This window comes from Lycorma delicatula, chromosome 10, assembly GCF_047948215.1.
Source record: "Lycorma delicatula isolate Av1 chromosome 10, ASM4794821v1, whole genome shotgun sequence".
In the NCBI taxonomy this organism is placed as follows: domain Eukaryota; kingdom Metazoa; phylum Arthropoda; class Insecta; order Hemiptera; family Fulgoridae; genus Lycorma; species Lycorma delicatula.
In genome coordinates this window covers 102,282,361-102,302,750 of record NC_134464.1, presented here as the reverse complement: position 1 = coordinate 102,302,750, position 20,390 = coordinate 102,282,361, and the positions used below count along the sequence as shown (strand labels likewise).

The following is a 20,390-nucleotide window of genomic DNA, read 5'->3' as shown; positions in this document are numbered from 1 at the left end:
TGATTTGGGAAGACCCATTCAACACTAGACCAATCCTGTGGGTAGTATTTAATTCCGAAAAAAAAAGTAACTGCATTTACTAGGGTTTGAACCTTAGAACTCTCGACTTCGAAAACAGTTGATTTGCGATGACGAGTTCACCACTAGACCAACCCGGTGGACTCACTTTTTTTCTACCATTTACTTTTCATTCTACTTTTTTTTTAACCTCCGAGACCACCGTTAAGTATTGCTTCAGGGGATGAAATGAATGACAATTTTTATGGCGTGTGAAAATGCCATGCCCGACTGGGATTCGAACCCGGGACGACCTCCGGATGAAAAACAGAGACTCTACCACTCGCGCCACGGGGTCGGCTTTATTTTTCATTCTAACATTTTTAATGTCAACTGTAGTTAAATTTGCATAAAAAAGTATCCAGTACATAAAACAAAAATTGATTGCAGTATCATACACTACTCTTTTATAATTTACAAGTTCTATGGGATACAACGGTACCAGTACGGTTATCACCAAAATAATATTAAGTTGCTCAAACAGTAATAATTAAACAAACTATAAATAAACGTAAAACTTACAATACTTCAGAGTTAATTTTAAGCTACAAAAACAAATGATTAACAGATTTCTACCTTCCAATAGTAATACAGATTACTTCTGGAAGTCATTTAATGACTTGAATTAATGAACTGTGAGTCTATCACAGTGTGAGCTGCATTTGAATTGAATGATTCGAATCAGTAGAATGAATAATATTATAAAAGTAATAGAATTAAATTTACTTAAAATAATATTAAATAAATTTATTTTTCACAGTAATAATATGCCTCCCATGGGGGCTGTGTAAGAGACTAGAGTGGTAAGGTATGCGGGCTCCTCCCGGGAGGCTAGACTAATCATCACAATAAACTGGTAACAAACAGGGTACCTACAGGGTACTCTTTTGGAAGGTGCAATGGGGTGCTCTTATAATATCTCTGCAAACAATCGTCTGATTTTCAAAATTCAAACAGGTTATTTTTTAGCAAGTTGAAGGCTAACTTTTGCATTCATCCTGTACACTCTCAAATTAACAGATCACGGTTATTCGGAAATGTGTATATGATTAAGATATTAAAAACATTCATTATTTCTTTACTCCCAAGATGGGTGAAACGGTGAATTAATCCTTTTCTTTTATATTTCTCATACTATGGCAACAGAAGTTAGTTATGAATTTTTCATTGCCAAAGTTCTGCGTGCTTTAGTTACCATACTTACTATTATTCTACCTTTAGTTTTTTCAGGTTTCTATAAAGATTGAATACTAAAAACATTATTTATCAGTATTAATTCTCACAACCATGAGGATAACGTACAGTGAGTTGATTGAGGGAGTTGAGCCATCTGGTTAGATGGAAATTGTGACCAAAGCAAGCTCTGTGGATGTCCAGGTGCTGCTCCCCTTGGCAAATTGTGAATGGCGAGTGAAGCGATCTCTATGGCCATGGAGTATTCTTCTTCTTACAAGAAATATGACGACAAGAGATCATGGAGAAAACTGAATAAGAAATTAAAAAGGGCAACTTAAAAAGGGCAACACAAAAAGGAAAGAAGAAATCGCTTTGTGAGACTGCTCATATGTAGAAAATTCAGAACAGTATAAACTTATGTGCAAAAAAAGTAAAAACAGCAACATGAAAAAAGTAGAGGTACAGGCACTAAGGAGATTGCCAGTAAACATAATAAAGTGTTATAGGAATAGGTATTTGAAAGGAGGAATAAGTACTACACTGCTCAAAATGAAGCCAAATAATCTTCTTATAAAGGCTGTAATAAAATGGAAAAACCTGAAATAGAAGCACGATTAGTGGAGGGGGCGGTGTTGTCTCCATAGTAATGCGGCTAACTACGGTTGATAGATAGTCATTTCATATTTTTGTTAATGCTACTTCTAACACAATTCCTTTACATCGACAATAGACCGACAATCAATTCGGTCTAAAAGTAAAATCATTTACTTTTATTTTTTTAAATTTTAATAAAGCGTATAAAAAAGCCAATTCTGACCAGAATTCGAAACTGTTAGTAACTTAGGAAGAAGCCACCCAGAAGTACTTAGAATTAGGAAGAGGCTGATTCCTGTTAGATTCTTCACTTATACATTGTCGCGTTACAATGTACTAACCTTCTGAAAACAGAAATGATGTTCAGTCGTACAAATGACATATTCACTTCCTTATACCGAGCATCATTACTATCAAAGAAAGTAATTAGTTCCAACTATACTGCAGACTGTTTACATTAATCACAATCATAAGAAAGAATTCGACAAATTAATAAGCCCTTTATTCAGGAAAGAATGTGTTGCACACAGTCTCCAGTCTGTATGGAATGTACAGTAAATTAAGCCTACATCAGACAGTCTTTTATTTACTTCAAAATATGTTTGAATAACTAACACCTTTGGTGTAATTAATCTACCTATTAACTTTGCCGGTTCATATTTTGTAGTAAATAAAAAACATTGTCCAGTCGATTAAGTATTAATTTATTTAATAACTCTACATTACATTGTTGAAAAAGATGAGTATGTCGACAGTAGGAGCTCTAAATTTAGATTGAACAGTTAATTAATAATGAATTCAGCTGACAAAAGGCTAGGTGAATATACAAATTTATTTACTTTTACAAAAGAGTAAGAAGAACGAGGCAACTTAATACTTTAACGAGTAAGAAGAAGGCAGCAATTCTTTATAAAAAGAATTGATACTTGAGTCTGAACATACTGCCTGCCAAAAATCATGTTATAAATTTTTATAACATTAAAATGAAATTTTAGAGTAATGACTGATTTGTTATTTCTATATGTCATACAATAATATGATGTAAATGAATGTATTATAAAATAAGTGAATGCTGTATAGACACATTAATCTATATGATAATCATAAATATGTAACTATAATAAGAATAATCATTATGTTCATAATATTAACTTTTAATATAGGTAAACGTATACATATTATCACTCACTTGTACCTATAATCTATAGCGACTAGGGTTTTTTTAATTTGTTCATGATGCAGCGGAAGATGTGTCCAATGGTTCGAATAACCATGGGGCCATCGGGTAGAATGTATAAATGATTTATTACACATTTAGCAACTTATCGCATCTAACATACACACAATATCTGTGTGTTATACATATGTATGTGCGAGAATGCTTGTTTTATGTGTTGTCAGCATATGTGTGTATAGTATATATGTACACTCTGTAGAGTAGTGTTAGAAGAGCATATGAGTAAGATATAAATATACAGAATGTTTATAACCTAATATAAATCACAATAATAACGTATAATATCTATCACCAAAATTATTTTAACATTCTCAGTTACATGTGAAGTTACTTTTTTTTAATTTCAATTAATATTCAATTAACCGTCAGACACTGCCAGCAAATAATTTATGCATAGGTCTTGGGAGCTGACCATTAACAGAATTTAAATCAATAACCCTGCTAGGTTGTCAGAATCTGAATAACATTTTGATTCCAATGGACGGTGAAGTATTCTTGTTGCTGATCAACACCAAATTTCCAACAGAAACGTTACGAGATAAATGGTATTGCTGCAAATAGATTGCATGGTTGATTGAAATAGATTTGATTTGATTGATACATTGATTCAAATAGATTTGAAGTAATTGCAATGGTCTAAATGATTAACTGGAATTTTTTGGAAATTAGGTTCAAGAAAAAATATGAAGAATCCAATGAAAATGATGATAATGATAAACTATGATTAATATATTTTTTCAGAACTGTTGTGAGAAAAGACTTGAGTAGGTATACCGCTAACTGATATGAATCTTTTAAAGGTTCAAGTCAGATACTAATTCCAGATTAATAGCTTTGTTAGCAAGACAAAGGGTGAGATAAGTCTTAGTAATGAAACATAAAAACCATGACAATTGATCACGATTTTAAACCTACGCCTGCCATGAAGAATCACAATTTGACAGATTCAATCATGGTACTATTTATAAATGAGAAATCAATAGATTCATTATTGTAAGTACCTATAAACTTGAAAATACCAAATGTTCAATTTAAGTTTTAACACTTTAGAAACTTTTTTTTTGTCTTCAGTCATTTGACTGGTTAGATGCAGCTCTCCAAGATTCCCTATCTAGTGCTAGTCGTTTCATTTCAGTATACCCTCTACATCCTACATCCCTAACAATTTGTTTTACATATTCCAAACGTGGCCTGTCTACACAATTTTTCCCTTCTACCTGTCCTTCCAATATTAAAGCGACTATTCCAGGATGCCTTAGTATGTGGCCTATAAGTCTGTCTCTTCTTTTAACTATATTTTTCCAAATGCTTCTTACTTCATCTATTTGCCGCAATACCTCTTCATTTGTCACTTTATCCACCCATCTGATTTTTAACATTCTCCTATAGCACCGCATTTCAAAAGCTTCTAATCTTTTCTTCTCAGATACTCCGATCGTCCAAGTTTCACTTCCATATAAAGCAACACTCCAAACATACACTTTCAAAAATCTTTTCCTGACATTTAAATTAATTTTTGATGTAAACAAATTATATTTATTACTGAAGGCTCGTTTAGGTTGTGCTATTTGGCATTTTATATCGCTCCTGCTTTGTCCATCTTTAGTAATTCTACTTCCTAAATAACAAAATTCTTCTACCTCCATAATCTTTTCTCCTCCTATTTTCACATTCAGTGGTCCATCTTTGTTATTTCTACATTTCATTACTTTTGTTTTGTTCTTGTTTATTTTCATGCGATAGTTCTTGCGTAGGACTTCATCTATGCCATTCATTGTTTCTTCTAAATCCTTTTTATTCTCGGATAGAATTACTATATCATCAGCAAATCGTAGCATCTTTATCTTTTCACCTTGTACTGTTACTCCGAATCTAAATTGTTCTTTAACATCATTAACTGCAAGTTCCATGTAAAGATTAAAAAGTAACGGAGATAGGGAACATCCTTGTCGGACTCCCTTTCTTATTACGGCTTCTTTCTTATGTTCTTCAACTTTATTTGAAGCTGAGTTAATTACTCTAAAATCACCTGACCAAAAGTCGCCTTCCTCTTCCCACCGAACCTCACTAATTCCTACTACATCCACATTTATCCTATCAATTTCCCTTTTTAAATTTTCTAGCCTACCAACCTTTTTTAAGCTTCTAACATTCCATGCTCCGACTCGTAGAATGTTATTTTTTAATTTTCTGGTGACCCCTTCCTTAGTAGTCCCCACCCGGAGATCCGAACGGGGGACTAGTTTACTTCCGGAATATTTTACCAAGGAAGGCGCCTCGATCATTGCTATATGAAAATGCAGAGCCACATTTTCTTGGAAAAAAAAAGCAGCTGTAGATTTCCATTGCTTTCATCTGCGCAGTACTCAGAGGACTGAGTGATGTTGATATGGCCGTTTAAGTCATTGTGACTCACGCCCCTAACAACTACTTTAGAAACATATTGCAATATTGTAATTAAATATAATATAATGACAAATTATAATCAAATTACAGTAACAAATTTATTATAAACTTTTGCTATCTCTGTGTACTATTAAAGATTGTTTGATCATTTTAGCAATTAATTCTTTACCATCAATCATTAACTAATCTAAAATCCACAATTATTTGTAGATTAGTCAATGAATCTTCAACATGATGATCATCCTTATTTTTGTATTTATCTGATTATGAATTGAAAATCAGCTAGGCGACTCTTGAGTGAACTGAACACAAGTGTAATGTGATATTTGAAAAATGATTATTTACAGATGTCAAAATATTTTAATGAACAAATAACTATTGTAAGCTTTTTTTAATATTGCTAATAAGCCTGAATTATTAAAAACCATATTGTCTTGTAATAAATGTCTTGACTAGAAGCCGGATTAAGAAATCTTTGATAGTATTTATTATAATAGGACGACTTTCAGTGTATCAGTTACAATAATCAAATAACAGCAAATGATGTAGCATTAAGAAATTGTTTACGTTCATCAAACTGCAATTAAATTTACACTGCTTAATTGACAAACAGATATTATTGATAAATTTAAGTAAAGATCTTATATGTTTTTATTGGTATTATTAACAACTGCTTTGTTTGCTTTAACTTCATCTAACAGATGTTACTATTTGAAATTGAATTGCAATTCAAGCTGTGTTGCAACAATGATGTCTTCAACAGAGCACCTATTGCATATTTTAAATCTTAGATTGATGTAAACATCTCTTTTACTTCACCTTTTCATAGTCATTTGAGATCTCTATTTAATACTGAAAATAACCTGGAAAAATCTTATATGCATTAGCATATTTGTTATTAGGTCATTGCTCTGTAACCCATAAAATGAATGATAATTCAAATTTTAATAAATTATTTAGCATACTAGTGTATAAATGATAGCTTTCACTCAAATCAAATAAATTTTATTACTAGATCAGGATTACACTTGTTCAGATCCATTCTTAACCTTAATGGTCTGAATAATTAATTGTTGAACTTATAATAAATTGTTAATTTCCAAAGAATGTTTTTTCTGTATTGTTATCTAAAATATGCAGACCTATATTGATACTTGTCACTCATTCATAAATATATCTTAATCAAAACTTTTAAAGCAGATGAAAAATTTCTTTAATGTTTCTATCGTTCTTCATAATCAATTGAAAATGATGTGAATTGAAATAAAATGGTATATTCAATAAAAACTTTACATTGTAAAATATAAGGACGCAAAAATAATATTTCATCATAAAAAGGTATTTGTAAATTTAATGAAATGGTTCTCAATAGCAAAATCTAATTTTTATTTATTCTTAATGAATATGACATTTAAAACCTCCATAATAGTTTATCTCTTAATATTTTTAGATATCTTCTCTATAAATGATTTTTTCTACCTTGAACAAAATGTTTAAATTCTAAACTATTCTCTACTTAAACTTTGTTTGAATCGTGTTTTTTAATTCTGAAATAGATGTAGGAATATATGGAATATTTGACAGGAATAAATTTGAAGAAAATTTGTTTGCAATAATATCTGAGGACCTTGTATTAGGTCCATTGTCAATACACTTTATTTCATTTTGATGTGGGGTCACGCAAGAAAGCCTGTCTCAGTAAGTTACCATTAGTTTGTTTTAAGCCGCTGTACTTATAACATTTGCTCCTGTCTTTTTACAATGTCTGAAATGACAATTACAAAGGCATAGATTACTACTGTAGAAAGAACAGTTAATTTAAAATATAGTAGGGGGTATACCAAAATGAAATGACTAGCACTAGATAGGGAATCTTGGAGCTGCATCAAACCAGTCAAGACTGAAAACAAAAAAAAAAGTGGCATTGATCCTGTATTTAATTAATTAGTATTTCTACATTATAAGAAAAAAAAACTTTATTAAATAGCTGAAAAAAATGTTAAATTTTACAGTATCAACCTTCACTTATTCCACAATTAAATTAAAGTTAATGAAAGTACCGCTTTGTATACAAATTGTTTTTGATAATAATAAAGATAAATTTAAATATGAATTGTTACAAACCCAATTCCAATGATTAATAATATCTGAATCTCCAATATCATTTCTCTGTTATTAATTATGAATTTAAGTATTGAATTGCAGAACCTTCAATAACCGTGTTTGAGGAGCAAAATATGTTCGAATAACTAACCGCTTCAGTGTAATATCTCAGTTAGGTGTAATTAGCCTACATATTAACGTTTCCGGTTCATATTTTGTAGTCAATAAAAGACATTGTCCAGTTGATGATTAAGTATTAATTTTAATAAGTTATAATGATTATTACATGTTAACATTTAAATAATTTTACTTTATTGATAAAAAAGATACATGTTAATGTGTGTGTATGTTGACAGTAAGAGCTCTAAATTTAGGCTGAACAGTACCTTAATAAAAATGAATTACTAATATTATCAGTTGATATGATGGGCTAGCTGAATATTTACTTTTATAAAAGAATAATAATATGAAACAGTTTATGTATTTATAGATTTATAAGAAATATTAACTAAATATCAGCTGTTAGATTTAATTGTAACAATTTAATCAACACTACTTTAATAACACTACAACAGGATAACGAAAAATTTATAAGTTATTTCATTTCTGTTGGTTTATTTTTGGGATATTATTTTGCCATATAATTGGGATATTATTAGAATTAGAAAACAACGTTAGAAATGTTTGGCTATACGAATTAGTTAATTTATTTTGTAAAAATAAGAGAGTGCAAATTGTATTATAAAATTTATTACGTGATAAGTATGGGTACAATAGGTAAACTATAGATACAAAAATAATGATACTTATTTTATGCTATATTAAAATAATATAAAAATACTTACCGCAGTCAATGAACTGTGTAATCAACCCATGATGGCCGCTGGGTTCCATACTGTGTCACATATGTAATATCTCTGTCGACCTCCACCACTGCAATTGCCGTCGCTCCAAAACTAATTTCTCAACCGCCACAGCTAAATAATTGTGAAAGTAACCACACCATCTAAAATGTCCTACACTGTAGTTTCATTTCTCATAATAACGATCGACCGACCGACACAGACAGTTTAATATTAATTAAACCTTCCTTTGTTATTGGAAGTAAACACATTCGCATAAGAAATTTTACTATGTTGCATTCTTTTTTTCAAAAATGATACCTCGCAGCTTACGGGAACGCATCGATTAACAAAAAAAAAAAATGTAACGTTACGTATTGGTGAAATAAAACAAAAATACTAAATGACAATCGGCCATCCCGTTTTTACTCCATTCATATTTAAAAAAGGAAATATTAAACATTTTAAATACATTTAACACGACCTGCTTCCAAAACCGTGTAAGATAAAAAAATGTCGAGACTTACACAAATTCATTTCTCTTCAATAAAAAAGTCTGAAATACTCCTTACTTGCGCATGCGCATGCGTTCCCCCGCTCTGTATGAGGTAAAAGAAAAAATATTATTATTTTTCAAGATGCGGTTTAGTACAGTTAGTTACCGTACCTAACTTCGCACGGGCGCTGATCAATGTTCAACCTTGTTGCTAATTTATGCCTAATCATTTCTCGGATAAATATAACAATAAAAAATATACAGTTTATTATTTTTTAATTTCTGAAATTAAAAAAATTATAAAAGACAATTTTATAAGATGCGTGATAGTTACAAACTTAAATCTGAGTCTTGGTTCAACAAGCGATTTTTTTCAGCATTTTAATAATTATTTTTCTCTCAGATTTGTCACCGCTTTTAAGTCACATAATGTTTGAAATATGGAGATCCGAATAATTGACAATTTAATAAACATTAATCTCAGATTATATTTAATTTGAATCTGAATTAATTCTGAATTTTGTTACAAGAAAATCTCTGGTAACTCGAGTACTTAAAACAAGTAATAATTTATACGTAAATTTTACGGATAAATGAAACATGTTAAGTCCGGTTAACTGGGAGAGCCGATGGATAAGATCAGTGATTATTTTACAAACTATATTATAAAACTTTAAAAATTATTTAACTTTAAAAGTTATTTAAGATTTGTTAAAGTTCTCGTAGATTTGTCATCGCTTTTAAGTCGCAAAATTTACACACCTTATTATCTCTTAATAAATAATATATTAAATTATTTATTTATTTGTATACTCACACACGCGCGCACAATTTTAATTATATATAAATACTAAAATATACTATTCTATATAAATATAATTTTTTTCTCTCTTAAAATCTGTTTTAGCTAAACCTTTGTAATTACAAAAATAAAAATTGATAAAATTTACTATTTTTTTTTTTTTTATAAACTTCCTTAAATTCTATTGTAGCTCCGCTTCTTCCCTACTGAAAAATTATAATTCTCCACAATTAAAAAAATATATATATTAATGAAAAATTATAATCCATAACGACGCCCGATCCATAACGTCGGGCGTCGTTATGGTCGTAAAAAAAATTATAAATTTAAAAAATCGCATGAAAACCACCTTTCTTTAATTTACATAAGGTGAACTGACATATGCGAATTTCGCTCGCGCTAGTATGTCGAGAACGGTTGGACCTAGACACATGAAATTGCCGGCTATCGTTCCAGGAAGTTGGAAAACACACTTTCGAGTAAGCATTTCAAAATTTCGTTAAAAATCGTCCGTGTGGACCATTTTTGAGATACGCCCTTTTTTTAGAAATCATTATTTAATATAAGATGTACCCTTTCTTATGTATAATATATATAAGATAACGTCATTAGCTATCATAAAAAAAAAATCCATTTACAACCTTTATCACCTATCATACCGATTTCGCTGAAAGTAATGATGCCCGATTTTTTTTTCAAAACATCGTTATCAATTTAAAAGTGATCAGAACTTTTAACTGATGATTTTGAAGTTTAAACTGACATTATAGACATATATTACACTGTCGTTGAAAGTAATGATGACCAAACATCATAATAAATTTTACACTGTAAAACAGTGGTTCGTATAATTTTAATGAGTCTGATTAGGATTCGAATATGATATCCTAGGATTAATAACCCAAGCTCTGTCACTGCACACAAAAAAAAATTTATCTGGACAAAAAATATTTAAAAAAAAAATTCGAAACTTCAGTCATCGTATTTAATCACTTTTAATACACGAGATTCAATTTATTAAAAGTAAAAATAACCTAACAATATAAAAAAAAAGATGGCTTCTGAACAATAGAAGGGAGGAAAAATATTACTACTGCGGTTAGTTTGTACGTATGTTGACTGTGAGAGGGGGGAGAGAGCAGAGAGTATGTGAATGCATTTGACTCTCACGTTCTCCCCCTGGTCGCGTCGAAATTCATCAAAACAAATACGTACATCAAAATGTGTGTTACGTTGATGAAAAATTATAATTGGTTATAATATTATTAGCTGTTTCCATTATATTCAGCGATGTAAAAAAATCAAAAAATCTTACATAATAATATTATCTAACATTTTCTTTCTGTTATTAATCTATTAAAAGTGATTAATATATTAAAAGTGTTATTAAAGATTAACGTTGTCATACAGTAAATAAAGTCTTCACGATTTGTAGTTGTGTTTTTAAAACCGTTATCAAATTTTGTTTATTTGATTATTTGTATTTAGAGAATTCAGTATATTTAAATATATTTTACGTGAATCTGAGAACCGTATAGAAAATAATTCTACGTGTAAATGAGGTAAGTTCTTTCAAATTATAATATTTTGTAATAAGAAATTAGTACACAATTAAATAATGTGATTATATTGGTTAACATATTGGAGGAATTTGGGAGTTTAATGAACTAAACATTTTATTTTGGCAAAAATGATTATTTTTAGGTTAGCCAAATATATTTTTATTCTTGTTATTTTAATTAAAATTAAGTACAGATTACTTTATAAAAATATGTAACTAAAATAATTTGCTTTCAAGTAAGTACCGATACACTATAAGAGGGGTTTTGCTGAATCTTTTGTAGACTAAACGTTTTATTTACGTATTATTTCTATTTAAATGTGCTTTACTTATTAATTATTTCGGGTTTCAATATTCTATTGAAGTTCTGTTTTTTGTTTTAAAAATTTAGATTTCTGTTTAACAACAAAACCGTTTGCCTGTGTATACATTTGGTAATTAATAAATTAGCTATCTATTTTAGAAAGATAAATTGCCTTTGTTATTCATATGAAATACTTTACAAATATTTTCTCACTTTTCTTGAAATTTACATTGATATGTTCTGTAGATCAAAACGGTCGGTTTTTATGTTACATGGTCAGATTTATTATTAATTTTTTTTCGATAAAAATTTAGCCAAAATGTTTGTTCTAATTTCTTTTTCATTTTTTTTTACTTTTTTTTATTAAAAAAAGACTAGACTAATGAATAAATGAAAGCAATTTTTTTAATTCACTTGTATCTGTTAGCTAAAGAACATGGCTAACGGTACATAAACGAGTAATGATGAGGCTTTCAATTATTTAATTTTACCTAATATTCAATTAATTATAACCACGCACGTAAACGTGATTATTGCACATATATATAAAAGTACATTCGCGTGCGTGCTTTTATAATTTTTCTTTTTTACTAAACATTGTTTTATTTTAATTTAAAGCAGAAATTTAAAAAATCGAATATTATAATTAACAATAAAAATGTAATGTCGCCGCGACCGTGTCACAGAAAGCGTACTTCCTTGCTACATAATATACCAAAGGTCTTGTTTGTTCAGATTTTGTCTTACTTCGTTCTTATATAGTAATTAGCTGTTAACATTGAACAAAATATTTAACTGTGTCTAATTTTCATTTTGATAATATACTGTTATCGTAACACAGTTAGTAGAGATAGTACAGCAAATGACTAATGTATTGAAGGTCTCGGGATCGATATTTAACTTGGACACCCCCAGATCACAAGGTATTCTTTTATTTTTTATATTTGTTAATATTTTATATTTTTTTGTTTAAAATTTTCAATTTGTTTTAATTCTTACTTTTTACTTTTTGCAGGGTTTTTATAATATGTCTTCTTTTTTTATTAATGTTAATATAAATATTAGTTAAGTTTTATTTAAAATAATTTTTTATATGTAATCAAATATATTTTGATTACAATTCGAATCTTGGACCTCCAGATGAAATGCCGAGAGGCTACCACTCCGCTACGGTGATCAGAAGAGTGGTATGCTTAATTTATATCAGTATATTTTCTAAAACCTGGGTTCGATTTCTAAATGGTTTTTTAATTTAATTTTTTGATATTAATCTATTTTTTTTTGTTTTTAATAAACCTTTATTTAGCTATTTAACTGTTATTAATAAATAAAAATATTTACGCATAAAATGAATTTTAAATTATGTTTAACAGTTTATTGTAATCGTTAACAAATGTGCCTAAATAAAATATGACCTTAATTAGGCGAATCTAATTAATTAGTTAGCGAATAATGTTTGTCACTGGATGTAATTCTGAAGGTAAAACGTAATAAAAAAGTTACTACGGGGGAATTTTAACTCGTTTTATTTCTATCGCGATTTTTCCGTTTTTCAAAATTTCATTGCTCATAACTAAAAGGCGAGAGCGTTGATCGACAAATGGTTTTGTCGATTGAAGGCCACGTTTGGAATATGTAAAACAAATTGTTAGGGATGTAGGATGTAGGGGGTATACCGAAATGAAACGACTAGCACTAGATAGGGAATCTTGGAGAACTGCATCAAACCAGTCAAATGACTGAAGACAAAAAAAAAAAAACGGTAGCATAAAATTATATTCATTTTCTATTGTAAACTATCGAATAGATTACCAGTTATTTATAACCATTAGTCGCTTCTGTGTCTCCTTTAAAGCAAAGTCTTTTGATCTGTTGCGCTATATCTCTCTCTCTCTCTCTGTATATATATATATATATATGTGTGTGTGTGTGTGTGGGTGAGAGGGATAAAAACAAAAAAAGAAAGGCTGATGTAGTATAGTTGTTAATTGTATTTTTATAAGTACATAAAAAACATGTCTGATGATATGGTCAAGAATAAAGTTAAACTCAGTGTTGTTTTGATGGTAATATTTAAAACAAAAAATGCTGTTTAGTCAATTTTCAAGGACAAAAATGAGTACGTGCTACATGAAATAAGATACACACACTATAGCTTATAATAAAAATAAAAAAAATACTGAAAGGAGTGAGGGAGTAAAATGAGAAAAGAATAAGCGGGGTATAGAAAGACGTGACTAAACTGGACACACGTTTAATCTTTTTAACTGTTTTACAGTAGCAATTGTTCAGCTTTGCGATGAAGAAATAAATCAACACTTGTTTTATATTATTTTAAAAGTTAGTAAATTGCCTGAGTGTTTTAATTATATGATAATTAAACTGTAATACGTAGATAATCCACCTTAAAAAATATTTATAAACTTTAGTATTTCTTTTACTTACAGTTGTAATTTATATTTTTATTTTCTCAGAGAATATAAATTTATCCAATATTAAACTTACAATAGATTAAAATTTATTGTTAACCTACGTGAAAGTTACAAACATGATTTTTACGAAACATATGTAGTTAAATAATATTAATAAATAAAATAATAAACTTAAATATTATCTTACCTAAAAACTGTACAATTGCAATAAAAATAGATTATCAGTAAATCAAGTAAATATTTACGCACGGATTTAACTTCCTCTTTCAACAGAAATGTAAAACCATACTAAGCTAATTTGAATTTTTCGAATTTCTTCACTGCAAATGTTTTAATAAAATGATTTTATGAATTATTTATTCTAAGGTATTTAATTTAAATTTAAAAAAAAAGAAAATAATTTATAACCAAATTAATTTTATATTTACCAATTTTCATTATATTAATTGATGAAATAATAATATCTTTTCCGTCTTAGAGAACATAAAATATAGCGAGTAAACTCTTAATATCGTCGACCAGTCAAAAACAAAGAAAAGTAATAAAGTTGTTTGTAAAACTTCTAATGTCGTGAAAATTAAGAGACATTTCTCAGTCTCATCAAAATCGGTTACTATTATGCATATCGTTTGTATGGTAACTGAAGAATTTTCTAGAAAGGAAATCCACACAGTTTAGGACATTATTTTAAATTTATGAACATTTGATTTAATTTATTGTATACAATTTTTTTTTTTAATATATCGGTTTAAAATTAAACATTTCTTTTTTTTATTTATAGTTTAATGAAAACTAAATAAAAATTTCAACATGATTTTTAAAAGTACCTTGCTACAATTTATATGATGCACTTTTTTTAGATGAAATCTCGTGTTTTATTGATATTTTTAAATTTAAAATCTATTCTAGTTATTTAATAATCTTCCAGTTTACAAATTTTTTTTATTCAAAATAAGAAGGGTGTTTTAATTTTTTTTTTCTTTGATGTTGATACATCAATATCGCGAAATTTTTATAAAATTAATTCATCAGTTTTATAAATGAACTAAAATAATTTTATAAAGGTAAAATTTATAAAATGACTTTAATGTTTTAAATAATTTTATAGGAATGCCTAATTTTTATATTAAATCTAGATACATTATTTGTATAAATAGTAAATATAATTTATATGTATTTGTTATTTGTTGCGCTTCGCTACCATTAGTGGCCTACTGAAAATAAGTACAAATTTCTTAGTACAATGAACATCTCACAGGAACTATCTTAATTTTACTGTTTTATGTATTGAATACTTTAATAATTATTATTACTGAAACAGGAAATATATTTTAGAAACTGTATTAAAAGAGAAATCTATATTTTCTTTTGAATTTTTTTTTGTCTTCATCATTTGACTGCTTTGATGCAGTTCTCCAAGATTCCCTATCTAGTGCTAGTCGTTTCATTTCGGTATACCCTCTACATCCTACATCCCTAACAATTTGTTTTACATATTCCAAACGTGGCCTGCCTACACAATTTTTTCCTTCTACCTGTCCTTCCAATATTAAAGCGACTATTCCAGGATGCCTTAGTATGTGGCCTATAAATTTGTCTCTTCTTTGAACTATATTTTTCCAAACGCTTCTTTCTTCATCTATTTGCCGCAATACCTCTCATATGTCATTTTATCCACCCGTCTGATTTTTAACATTCTCCTATAGCACCGCATTTCAAAAGCTTCTAATCTTTTCTTCTCAAATACTCTGATCGTCCAAGTTTCACTTTCATATAAAGCGACGCTCCAAGCATATACTTTCAAAAATCTTTTCCTGACATTTAAATTAATTTTTGATGTAAACAAATTATATTTATTACTGAAGGCTCGTTTAGCTTGTGCTATTCGGCATTTTATATCGCGCCTGCTTCGTCCATCTTTAGTAATTCTACTTCCCAAATAACAAAATTCTTCTACCTCCATAATCTTTTCTCCTCCTATTTTCACATTCAGCGGTCCATCTTTGTTATTTCTACTACATTTCATTACTTTCGTTTTGTTTATTTTCATGCGATAGTTCTTGCGTAGGACTTCATCTATGCCGTTCATTGTTTCTTCTAAATCCTTTTTACTCTCGGCTAGAATTACTATATCGTCAGCAAATCGTAGCATCTTTATCTTTTCACCTTGTACTGTTACTCCGTTACTTACTTACTTACTTGTACTGTTACTGTTACTTAAAAAAAAAATTATTTAATTATTTTGTTAGATCTTCACTAAAAATCACATCCTATAGAAGTTTATACTTTTTATCTTCTATCTTTGTTCTTTTTATTACAATTCTTTTAAGTTTATAAGTTAATGTAATTAATACTTCAGCACGTATCAACTAATCACCTCGCCAATCGCCGAGGTGGAGTAGTAATATCTTCCCTTTCATCCGAAAGATCCCGGTTTCGTATACCGGTCAGGCTTGAAATTTTAATTCACTTCAAAATGTCAATACCATACTTCCACACACAACCTCCAACCTAATATAATAAATTATTGAATTAAAATAGTAAATTCATTTCTGCGAGTAAGCCAGGTTTTGTACTCGTCGAGTTGAAGTGTTATATATTTTTCAGTTATTATCGTTACACTTCTTAACCTTCCTCTGTTCAAAAAAGAATTTAGGAATTATTTTTAAAGAAGATTAAATTTTTTGTATTAATTTTATATTTAATCTTTAGGCTTCGGTTACAGCATGGACAACACTCCATATGTGTAATATCTGTATCAGTTTTACGCAATAAAAAAATAACCATAAATTGAAGATTCTATTATAAATTGCACGCATAATCCTTATAAAAAAAAATAAGTACGTAAATTTAGACTCAATTTGATTCTCACAGAGTTCAATTTTTCTAATGTAGGTTTTGTCTATAATTAAGTTAATTAAAAAACCTAAAAAAGGAAAGAAAAAAGATTGGTGTAATTGGAAGTAAGTGGGTTCGATTCTTGGTTTTAAAAATACTTATTTTGATATTACCTATTAAAAAAAGACTGACAAGTTGAAAGTCGCGATTTCGATTCTAGGTTTCAGCACAAAATCACATACTAAATGTAAAAATAAATATTAAGTAACGTTAAAGAATAGACTTGATCTTCCTTCAGAACAGTTTTATTAAAAATACTATGCATTAATGTTAAAAAACAATATTTAAAAAAAAAAATCGAGAGATATGCTGAACGGAAACACAATCGCATTTTTAATATTTATAAAATACTTAGTTTAGAATCAATTTGGTCTCCATACATTTAAATTTATTTATAAAACCATTAAAAAAACTTATATACTGGAAAGATGAGGTTTGATATTATCGGCTTCGACACCAATACGTGTATTTAAAATATAAAATAAATAAATAAAAATGATAAAAAAATAAAAAGTAGAATAAAAATCTCGGAGGGTGTGAAAAAGAAATAAACCGAATGGCTTTACTTTAGACAGTATTAAACATTTGTAAATTATTATTATTGTTAAACGTGCTTTATGCAGCCGCGCGTTCCAGACGGCAGTTGTGTAGTTTAACCTTGAAACAGTTGTACGTCTCATAGCAACTGGAGTAGTAGACAGCGCGTCGGCGAGCAGTTTTGTCTACGATAGCGCAGTATAATTTGTAAAATTATCTCTCAATAAATAAAACGAATATTTATAACCATTTCTTTTTTTTTTTTAATTTATTTTAATCGTATTGACAACATACAAAGTATATATATATTTGTTCCTTTCCTCGGGCCATCCGTTATGTATTTGCTTCACAAGATGAGATGAAATGATTATTTTGTAGCGTGTAAAAATGCCATGCCTAACCGGGATTCGAACCCGGGACCTCCGGACAAAAGGCTAAGACACTATCACTCGCGCCACGGAGGCCGACAAACGTCAGTTACTATTCACCCAATTTTATTTAGGTTATGATTTTTAATTTTTCATGTTATGAATTTTGATAATAATGTAAGATAACGTAACCGGAAATCGAACCCAGAATTCTTTACTATACAAAAAGAACGTTAATTCAGATGCAACGTCACTCTGACTGGTTTAACAATACATACGAGTAAGTTAATAAAATATTGTGTGTGTGTGTGTGAGCGCGCGCGCCCTCCATTATTCTTTAATTACGCAACAGACTTAAAACTTGAAATTTTTTGTACATCACGAATTCATTCTTTTGATTTCATTGACCCAAAAAATGTACGGGAAGAGTATTTTTTTACAAAAAATTTACTGCATTAGAAATTAAATCAATTGACACGCTTCACTAACAGTCAACACATAATACGTATTAAAATGGTAACAGGATACAATTTTCTTGTTTTTTTTTATTACTACCGTTCTGGTTGACAAAACAATGTACATTTCATTTTACTTTATCAGATTAAATGTATCACAAAATTGATTTATATCCAAAAGGTTCTGGATCCGAATCCCGTTAATTTTTTACGTACGAAAATATTTATCTACCTCACTGTCATAATTTAAAAAAAAAAATTGATGTGGGACACCACATGACTTCCTTGTATGCCTATTAAATTACATATACACATTTTTTGCTTCATTTGGTATAAACTTATTTCATTTGAAAGTGAAATACGATCCTCTAATTCTTTAATAAAGAATTTTTTGATTTTTTTCTTCATATTATTGAATTATTATTTATTGTAATTTTTTTACAATCACAGGTTAATAAATTAAATTATATTTACACGTTTTTTTTAAAATGAAAAAGTATGTAATTTTATTTCATAAAAATTCATGATATTTTTTTCTTTTTGGTTATTACTGAATTATTATTCATAGTAAAAGTTTTTTTTACAATGAGAGTTTAATAAATTAATAAATCAACATATTTAAATAAAAGAAGTTAAAAAAAAAAGAGATGAAGTCTGATTCAAACCGATGTGCCTTCTCCTTGTAAAATCCAAATATTTCATTAAACTTTTACTTGGCTATAACTCTGGAACCAATGAAAATAAGTAACATTTATGATATATCGTTGAAAAGCTCTCAATCAGGGCTTATTACTGCAGTTAAGAAATAGTGGGCTTTTTTTGGACACTTTTGGTTCAGTCGATTGCAATAAAAAGGAGAAGTGCACAACTAGATGTTACAACAGTCCTAAATCCAAAATTTCAACATACTACGGTTAATAGTTTTTAAGTAATGCGAGACACATACATAAGTACAGAGGTCACGCCGAAACTGTCAAATGGATTCAGGGATGGTCAAAATGAATATTTTGGTTGAAATCTGAAAAGCGAAATTTTTCGCGATCACAATACTTCCTTTACTTCGTACAAGGAAGTAAAAAAGGTCTGAAATACTCCTTGCCTGTGCATGTGTTCCCACGCTCGGTATGAGGTAAAAAGACAGTAATATTATTTTTCGCTTAAGATGCAGTCTAGTACTACAATTAGTTACCCAACCAACTTCGCACGGGCGTTGCTCTATGTTGCTTATGATTATGCATAAATGTGCCGCAGGCACATTTATGCATATCTCGGATAATTATAACAATAAAAAAATATTACAATTTAAGTACAGTTTATTATTTTTTAATTTTAATGAAATGAAAATAATAAATAATTTTTTAAGACGCTAAAAAATTATATGCACCAGTCCCCATAAAATACTATTGGTGGAGAAGATCATTAATTTTGTAAGTTTAATTAATTTTTAGTAAAATGACTATAAAACTTTTATGATTTCCAAATTACTTTCATATAATCTTTATTTTTATGAAGAAACAGTTTGAGAGTGTAATTGCAGAAAAACGTTTTTGTAAACAAAACAGTCGAAGAATCGATAACTATTTAAATTAACGGGTTGGCTAATTAGCTTTATTTTTTGTTACGAGTTAATAATTAGTAAATGAATAAAATATAATGAAAAAATGTCGGCCTATATCTAGCGCAAATATAAAACAGAATAACATTTCCTGAATGAACTGAGGAAACACACACGACGGAAAGAGCGGTAGAATCAGTGGAGAGTTCTGGGTTTAATCCCGGCAAGATTTGGTATTTTTCATACGCTTTAAATCTATGAATTGAGAAGGTAAAATTGATTAAGTGAAATGCTAGCGCATTACGTCATTATTTACCATCGGCTGTGAAATTACGTAACTAATAACTTCGTTACAAATACACTCTTGCTTAAATCTGAGTCTTGGTTCAACAAACAATATTTTAATATTTATTTATCTGTTAGATTTGTCACCGCTTTTAAGTCGAAACATGTTTTAGATATGGAGGTCCGAATAATCGACGTTTTAATAAACAGTAATCTCAGATAATTTGAATCATAATTAATCTCTGAATCGTATAACAAGAAAATCTTTAAAATAATTCGAAT

The 20,390-nt window shown here is 28.9% G+C and overlaps 1 protein-coding gene across 11 annotated transcripts in view; it reads right to left on the bottom strand.

Annotated features, from left to right (window-relative positions):
- Positions 1 to 20,390, bottom strand: part of LOC142331040 (uncharacterized) — a 107,721-nt gene that overhangs the window by 74,998 nt on the left and 12,333 nt on the right. For 3 of the 11 annotated variants that reach the window (XR_012757871.1, XM_075376661.1, XM_075376659.1), the window contains exon 3: positions 8,419 to 8,550. The exons of the other annotated variants lie outside the window; for them this stretch is intronic. The gene's annotated coding sequence lies outside the window, so the exon portion shown is untranslated. The remainder of the gene's footprint in view (positions 1 to 8,418; positions 8,551 to 20,390) is intronic. 11 annotated transcript variants of the gene reach the window in all.